Raw genomic sequence first — 9,411 nt, 5'->3', positions numbered from 1 at the left:
ACAAACTAAACATTTCTGACATCATTCCGATCCAACCAGAACCATTTCAAAGCATCCCTACCGACCAAACGGTAATATTGAGTCTACACGTTATAGGTAACCGATTGTTTGATTCCTTCCTTCGCGAATAGCATATGCTATACAGCGATTTCCTCGGCAGCCAGAATTCTAAGTACGCATACGTTGCTGGTTGGCACGAGTAGCGATTCAGTTCCCTTCGTGAGTTCAAACCGTGCGGTCGTGAAAATAGCAAAGTAACCAGTACTGGAAAACTGTTTTTCCTTCCCTTCGGATACGGTGGAGTGGGTGGTGATTTTCTCATTCTCTGGTACAAATCTACCTATACATACATGTGCAGAGCAGACCAAGTTCAGTTTGATGGAAGCTGGAGCTAGCGCTAAGCGAAAGAGAAAAATCAATGTCAATCGGTGCCAGTGGAAATTCCAGATGATGTTTATATGGAAGAAAAAATCGATCACAGTCAAATGATATTGATCAAGCCTCGTGAACAGTGGTAGCACTCATCGTCAAGCAGCCGGGGGGAAATGGCCTAGTTAGAATTAGTTGTGCTGACGAAATTTTTGCTCGTTGTCCTTTTATCGCCATGCACGCTAACGATTTTGTTACATAATTAGTTAGAATACAGCGAATTCATCGGAAATTTTCACTATACAGTATTGAAGTATTCCACAACACTTCTACGTTAGTCAATTGCATAACGACAAAGTTTTCATTTGTTATTTTTTGGATTTGTTAAATTCTTTCTGACGTCGGCTGTGAGAAACTGCGTTCCCCTTCCAAGTATAATTTTTCCGGGTTCAAACGAAAGAGATTCGCAGCCCCATTTCAAACCAGTCCGTTTAGTGTCAGTAAAGGTAGTGTGGTGGTGCGCTCGGGATACGAGGCGAAATCCTGGCGTGGTGTAGTGTTGGTAGCTACCATGGTACGTGTTAGTGAAAGGAGTCGTTCGACGATGGAAAATTCCACCCTTTGCGGTCTGCAGCGAAATCATGCCACAGGTTCTGAATCTGGAGCGAAATTCATCTCTCGTGCTCACGTGCTGCCCATTTTGACAGCGAATCAGTTGCAGCGGGAAATAATTGGCACGCTACCGACTAAAACGGGTGGAGCCCGGTTGGTGGGTGGGTAGCTGCCTGCCTGGTTGGAGTTTGCCCGAGCGACAACGGGATGGTTATCAGACGGTGAACTTTGTCGTGCTTTGAATGGGCGAGCTGTTGAGCGGTGTTATATTTCAGCGAATCGTGCGTTTAAGATCGATCGGTCGGTGTGCCTACGGGGGTCAGTCGTTGGTTCAGCGGAATTGTATATGGTAATTGTAAACTGGGGCACCGTTCGGCATTGAAAGAGAAAATTGTATATATTGAACAGAAGCTAGGAAATGATAGAAACCGAAGCACGTGCTATTTCCATTCTCTGATATGATTGGAATGTGTAATTGGAAAATAATTTATTTCAACGGAACTAATGCATCACAGATTATATTTGTTAAATATTAAATCATAACAAACTTTATCAACAGTGATTTTGCAGTTTTGATATATAAATGAAGAAAAAATAGGTGGTGGAGATCCACAATCAGTTCGTGCTATACCTAATAATAGTAGAGAATGCATTTTTTGTCATTGCAAAAATAAACCAAAATCTAATTGCAAGTAGATTGTGATTAAGTCCTGTAAACTATCTTGAATTTATAGTAGTGGATAGTGTTGAATTCTAAGTAAAACGATTTGTGTTTTGTAAAACGGAGCTCTGCCTAATTACACCGCGTTGAATATATTCGAATACACTACCAGAATGTATTCAAATAATATAGTAGATATGTTTCATTTCAATACTTGTTTTATTTGCCGTACTTCTTATATAGAGTAGTTACAGCATATGTTGGGAAATTATCCGTTTAGCCTTTCTCCTGTAGAAAGGCTATGCAATCACTCTAAAAATCGACTTCATAACCGAGGTCCGGAGGGCTGAGTCTCTTATACAATTCAACTAAGATTGTCGAGTTCGTCAAATGTCTGTGTGTGCGTATGTGTGTATATGTGACCAACAATTGCACATCGGTTACTCGGAGATGGCCGAACCGATGGAATCGAACTTAATCTCAAATGATAAGGTACAACATTCCAATACGCTGCTATTGAATTTCTTTTAACTTGGCTTCCGGTTCCGGAGTTACGGGTTGAAGAGTGTGGTCACGCATGAAATTCCCATATAAACCAGAATCAGCATGTTATCTAAAAGATGAAAAACTTCATAAAATGTGTTCTAAATAGCTTGGATTTATAGTTTCAGTTCACTGATGCCAAATAAACGGAAACTTCGGGGAAATGGCTTAGTTCCTGAATTGAATTCACGGCTGCTTCTTAGAAATGTCGGACTTGATTTTCTCAAATTTAGTCTCAAAGGAATTTTGGTTCCTGTGTTACGGCTTGAAGTATGCGGTGTCATTCCAAATTTCCACATTAACCGGTATAATAATTATATCTAAATGTTTGAGGTTATATTTCGGCTTTCAGTTTGGAGTAAATGTCAAACACGGTCTATATATTTTTATCCGACGTTTCGGCGACGTACATTGCGCCTTCTTCAAGAAATCTAAAACAATTATATTTAGTGACATTTACGTTACAAGATGCACTGATTTGCTTAAAAAACACTTTCTAAGTTTGTTACCGCGTTATCGTCAAACACACCTTTGTTTTCAGGTAATATCGTCATGTATGTCATGTATCTCGGGTCGGATAAACGCAATGCTTAGTAATCGCATTCTTTGCTCGTCACTGCGACAGGCTGAGATACGGAAGTTGAGAATTTGCGGTTGTCCTCAGGGTAGCGTTCTGTCACCTTTGTTATGGAACTTGGTAGCCGACGGCTTGTTGGAGAAACTCATTGAGCTTGGATTTCCAACATTCCTGCATCGGAACAATCTTTGGTCAGTGCAGACGAACTTTTGGAAGGACCTGTGGTCTCAATACTGTCATACGGATGCCTTGTGTGGAGGCAGAGGGGAGAGGTGATCAGGGATGCCAAAGGTACCGGTAAGCTACATTTTTTTCGGTATATTTACATATGCACAAGCCGTACAGCCCGCTACAGCGACGCATCACTACAGCTCTTGCCAGAACGGTAGCCAAACCGAGTACATTTTCCCGTACAGCAGTAGAATACATTTTTGTTTTGCTGCTGTACTCCGACTGCTCGGTGAGAGTGTAGCGTAGTAAAGTGTGTTCTCTCGCTTTGTACACGTTTCTCTGCATAGTCAAAGGGAGAGGTCCGCACACGAAAGCGTTAATGCCGGTCGTGGAATAAACGAACCGCATTCATTGTTGTCGTTTGTGATTGAAAATATTGAATAGATTAAAAATATTAAAAAGTGTAAAATAAGAAAAGAGAAGCTGTACCGCTCGCTTCTGGTAGCTGTACTGGGGGCAGTATTTTTTGTCATGTTACTGCTTTGCTTACAGCCTGCCGTACAGCGCTGGGCGTCCTGCAATAGCGAACGACAGTAGCGTTGAAAGAGAAATGAGAATGTAGGCAGAAAAATTACAGCCGCCGAAAAGGTAGGCATTTTGCATCCTTGGAGGTGATGACAGTCCAATCAAAGCTTAAGCATCTGCAAAGAATGGCGCTCATAGCGTCGACTGGTGCTTTCACCACAACACCGACTGCTGCTCTTGCGGCACTTCCAAATATAAAACCATTACACATACACCTCAAACAAGAAGCACTATCATGTGCATACAGACTGCAGGGCATTGGGACAAAAACTATGTTGATCTTGCTACACCCAAAATAAAAATCTCTTTCAATAGTTGCAAGCGACAATCTCTTGCAAATAATGCTAGCATCGCTTGCAATTTTGCAGTGAAAGCCGCTTGCAATTGTGGCAAGCATATAAAATCACTTCATCTCTTGCTATACGTACATACGTTTCTTCAACACAAATGTCAAAAGATTACCTCTACATTCACAGGCTGGTTGGTATAGCAACGCACGGCGAGTTTTTATTTTCCGTCTACTTTTTATTCATTCCTCACCACCATCATGAAACGCAGTTTTGTGACTTATTCATTACACACGAGACGGCATCAAATGGCGGATGTGCCGATTATACGAGTTTTAACGCTCTATCCACATGTGCTAAGATAGAAAAGTGTCTATAGTCACTGCAATGATGCATAAGGACGTGAGTTCAAATCTGGGTGCGTCTTTCACTTTTTTATTAATCGTGTAATCATCCAAATGTTTATATACGACTTTTATCCAATCATAATCGTCTGATAGCATGGTTGGATGAACTAAGTGTTGGTTAATGATCTCCCCGCGGAGGGCTAATTTTTCAATGCCAGCTGCCTTTTTTATTTAACTCAAATTACTTACCAATACACATACATCGCTAATACATAGGCAAAAATCGTTTTTTCTATTTCTTGCATTACATGCAAGGAAGCTTCTTGCAATTTTTGCACATTACCAGAATGCTTGCAATTTTCGCTCATATTTATTGCATTAATGTAAGCGATTCTTGCAGGGTCTGTTTTGGGTGTACCGACTGTGGTCACAAATGGTTACAGGGTGTCAGATATTCTTGCTCCCAGTGATATTACACTCACATGTAGTTTTCCTTACTAGACATGTGAAGATTTCTTCTCGAAAGGAGTGGTTATATGGCAATATGGAGAGACAACAACCTACGCAAGTGATCTGTTGCACTGACAGCTCCCTGCTGGACGGACGCGCTGATGTTGGTGTCTACTGTCGGGAAATAAGATTGGAGCTGTCTCACTCGCTAGGTAGATACTGTATTCCAAACAGAAATCTTCACGATTATGGGCGGGTTACAATCTGCCCTTCAACAAAACTTGTCCTTTAGAGTTAAAAACTTCGGCTCCGATAGTCAAGCTGCAATCAAGGTCCTTAATTCAGATAAATTATGGTTCAAACTAGTGATCGCATGCCAAACCCAAATCGAAGAGCTTCCTTGCATGGGTGCCGGAACATTCCGGTATTAATGGAAATGAATGGGCTGACTAATTGGCCACACACCTAGGTCTCGAGAACGTATTTCACGGCTTGATCTGTAGAGGCATTACAGACTAATCGTGAGTTATCAAACAACCACAGAAAACGGTGAAAAATGAAAAGTTGTCCGCAATATTGGAATAGCCATTTTTATTTTTTTTATTTTGATACATTTAAACTCAAATTCGTGTTTATAAATCACAAAACCTCGATTTTGTCTGAAATACCACTTATTCTTTTAATGGAGGTCCGCCATATTGGATCGACAATTTTGAATTTCGAAGAACTGACTTCAGATTTGTAATCAGCGATGTCTAAAACCCGCAATTCCATATAATTGTTACAAAATATTGACATTCTACGACGAATAATTCATCGAAAGTGTTCTCAAAACAATAAACGCGGTTATCTCAAAATATCATTTTTCAAAACTGTGTAGTCTCATTTGAAAACTGTTCATCTTTTGACCTCTCGAAAGAAAACCTTTTTCATTGGAGGAATGACCTATAAAATCCACAAATTCTTTGTATGCATTCATTATTTTTAGTGAAACCTTGAAGTGGTGAAAGGAAAATAGTTGGAAAAAGTCTAAAAACTTGATCTCGCACAATCACGTCAAATTTGATGTTTTTTATCCATATTTTATCCATCATTACTCCAATAAATTTAGGATACTTTGGAGCCTTAGTTTTGTGTTTCAGACCTATTCTAAGGCAGCAGGCTATATGCAGTTTTGGAATTCCACGGGCACCTAACTTTAGACAGAACGTCAACACGGGCGCCATTTTGTGTTTTCTAGTCTTGAAAAAAATTGTGAATGAAGACAAAAATAAAAGCTTTTTGAACCCTAAAACTATTTCCTTCATTGGCTCACAAAAAAAAACGAAATAGTTGTTATGCTCATCTAACCACTTTTTACCGGCTCGAGCGGTATTCTTCAATTCATGAACTGAATTGAACTGACACTTCAAAGACATTTATCACACAGCAACTGGTCGGTGCTAAGTCAGATCGGACTAAGTGACATTGTATTCATTTCGAGAAAAACGAGTTCAATGTTTGAATCGCAGCATCCTTTACATTATAATTCTTGCTTATTGTAACATATTTCAAATCAGTCGAATATAGCTGAAAAAATCTTAATCCAGCGCTATGATTATCTCCTTTTTTAAGGTTTTACGACTTAGTCCGGTCTGACTTAACACAAACCAAATGGGAGTATCAAAACTCATCGAAGATCTCTGCATAAAAATAATGATCGTTGATACGGCAAATGGGAAAAAACTCCGTATCGAGAGAAACAGTGTTTTTCAGAACTTCAAACTAATTATTTCTCACCAACCATGCTACTCCCTGCTACATGTATTGTTTACTTTAGTTAGGGGAATTATAGTTAAAACCGACACCTTAAGCTTAACAATTTTTCTAAGTTGCCACAAAACCAATAAAATTATAGTTTTTATGCAGAATTCTTCTTCAGAAAATTCTTAACAAGACTTAATTTTTTCAGCGCTTCAAAAAATTAATTTCATTAAAAATTATTGGTTGTAAAAACTTGGAAAACAAAGTGACTTTTTGTAGGCACTGCGGGTAAAACCGACACCCTATAGGGGTAAAATCGACATCCCCTTTAATTTATTTTCTCTCCACTTTATTAAAATCTTTATCTTTATTAAAAATGAGATATATGCGTGAATAATAAAGTGTGAGTATGTATGATGCAAATATGTGCTTTTTATTGCTTCATCATGTAGTGAGGGGAAGAAAGTTCGAAAGCGTAGTACTATAAATAAGAGTATTTTATGCTATAGGATTATTTTTTGATGAGTATTTCCAAATAATCCTTGCGCACATCATTGCAACCTCCAGTGTCATATTATTTCGTAAGAGAAGATTTGCAAGCGTTCTACGTTCTGCTAATTGGATTCATTCACTTATAAGTGACACACACACTTCTTAGTAAAACTATCTTTTTCAGATTTGATTTTTCGGACTCTGATCATCAACGATCTATTGGGGTATACATAAGATCATTTTCTCATTGTGATAAAGTTCGTCTATGACAAACCAAGAGAACACTAGAAATTCGGTTTGATGAGCTTTTTGCAGAAATAGCAACAGCTTCGATAGAATCAGATAAGCAAAGATTCCAATTTTTGATTTTTAAAGAGACTTACAAGAAATAAACACAATAAAAGTATTTCTGTGCATTTCTGTTGATACTATAGTGTTCTAATAGGCTAATTGAAGTGTCACAAATTCCCCAGTATTTTGAAATGAATCGCAAGTATACACAACCATCTTAACAGCGTGTCGGTTTTACCCTAACCATAGGGTGTCGGTTTTACCCCAACAGCGCACATTTTTTTTATAAATGCGATTAAAAATATTGAATTTCTCAAACTCGTCTCTAATGCACCTAGTCGATCATAGGACAGGCCGATAATAATAGGTACTGAAAAATGTGGTGATTTGAAAAGGTTTTGTTCGGTTAAAACCTTAAAATCTACCAACGAAATTTAACATCCAGACGAGTATGAACGCTGCTTTCGTATGTTTTGTTTATTTTTATGACATTCGGCGTACTAACGTAAATCCAATTTTTCTTCAAATGCTCTAAATAAACGTACTAATAATAATGTATCATGAAATGAATAAAAATTTGATTTCTAGGAAATGTTGTGGGGTGTCGGTTTTTCCCACAATTCCCCTACTCTTTGCCGGACTGCAGTTGAATCTCTAGATGTCTACTGGTCTAGTAGAACTTCTCTGGGGCTCATATATACTGACAAGTTTATTCTCCGCAAGCCTGATCTGGAGAGTTTTAGGTGATACTCATTTTTGCAGCTCATCCTTGGTCTTCGATCGGAGTTTAAATGTATCGATAGTTGAAAGTGATTTAATGTCAGCGGAAGTTTTCCTGGGCGTCCGGTTGAGATGGTCGGGTTCGGGTTTTTGGATCCGCAACCCGCACCCGACCGGAACCTGACGAGTTTGGAGTCGGGTTTGTGTTCCATAAATTCAAGCTTCTTGTGTTCGGATCGGGTTCCGGGTTTACAAATTTGAAATTGTCGGGTTCGGATCGGGTCCGGGTTTTTGAAATTTGGAATTTTCGGGTTCGGGACAATATAAGACTCAATTGCGCCGAAGTGTCATGAGTGCAATCTTTTTTGCTACATAATAAATTAAAATTATACATTAAGATATAACGTTGTATATTGTTAACAGAAAATGATAATTAAATTTAAATGCAGCACGATGTGTATACTCGTAGCATAGTTGCGATCCACGAGGTGCTTTTAAACCATTGGCTACAAAGGCCGTCGCAGTCCGGCACAACTTGACAATTCCCATATATTGAACTCGTAAATTTGGTGGTACTCAAATTGAGCAACTTTTGAAAAAGGCACATAGTCTTATTTATTTTTTTTTAAAGCAGACAATTCAAAGAGTTTTATCCCAAAATTTAATTTCTAGAGACTGTCTTTGTTCCGACAGACTTAAACAGAAAACATAGTAGATTACATTTTGAATAAAAAAACTTAAAATAAAATTATCCGATGGTATAAGTGACGAAAAACTTTGGATTTGAACTAGCGTCTCTCCAGGCTCCGAGTCCTCCGACAGAAAACTTACCGCTGGGTTCTGTCTGTCCCTGGTTTAACTAGAATTACCAAATAGGCTGAAAGCAAATGAAGGACACGTTGAATCTTTACCTAGATAAATTTGAATGATGTAGTACAGGCGCTAGATGCACTGATGGCGTTCATAACGTACGTTTCAAAACAAACATTTTACTTGCAACTTCTACAAATCTACTAATGACTTGAATAGAACACACAGTATTTTTGCGATCAATTAGTTGAAATTGTGGAAATTCCTGTATTTTCATGAAGGAATGCGGATCGTGCGACGGCCCAGCCTAGGAACAATCTGACAGAAAGTGCTTGTTTCATGTATGTACCGCTGATTTGATAGTGGCGCTAGTATACCATCATCATATGAGTGCCATGAACAACAATGACTTGTTGATCCGGATTTCCTACATGAATTTCCACGATTTTAAGGTATTAATTGCAGGAATATTGTGCGTTCTGTTCAACCATTAGCAGATTTCTAAAAGTTTGGAATCGTTCCAGGAACTCCATTGAAGATGTTGAAGCATCTCTACCGTACTATCTGATACATAAAAGAAATTATGTACCCCATCATAGATCGTCTTAACGCTAATGATATTATATGACATCAAGAACGCGTGAGAGAAGCTTGTTTGACGCCCTTCTCAACAATTTTAATCGTACCAAGCAGTAACCTGGGTGACGTCGTGTAAACTGTCGAATACGAATTGCCATAGCTTAATTTAATACA

At 38.6% G+C, this 9,411-nt stretch overlaps 1 protein-coding gene across 9 annotated transcripts in view; it reads left to right on the top strand.

Annotated features, from left to right (window-relative positions):
- Positions 1 to 216: 216 nt before the first annotated feature.
- LOC131692737 (sodium-dependent neutral amino acid transporter B(0)AT3) overlaps positions 217 to 9,411 on the top strand; it is a 95,491-nt gene continuing 86,296 nt past the window's right edge. For 6 of the 9 annotated variants that reach the window (XM_058979960.1, XM_058979969.1, XM_058979958.1 and 3 more), the window contains exon 1: positions 217 to 328. The gene's annotated coding sequence lies outside the window, so the exon portion shown is untranslated. The remainder of the gene's footprint in view (positions 329 to 9,411) is intronic. The other 3 variants (XM_058979964.1, XM_058979962.1, XM_058979967.1) reach the window with 2 other exon arrangements.

This window comes from Topomyia yanbarensis, chromosome 3 (genome assembly GCF_030247195.1).
Source record: "Topomyia yanbarensis strain Yona2022 chromosome 3, ASM3024719v1, whole genome shotgun sequence".
Taxonomy (NCBI): domain Eukaryota; kingdom Metazoa; phylum Arthropoda; class Insecta; order Diptera; family Culicidae; genus Topomyia; species Topomyia yanbarensis.
The sequence above is the reverse complement of the archived record's forward strand: the minus strand, read 5'-3'. Positions and strand labels throughout refer to the sequence as shown.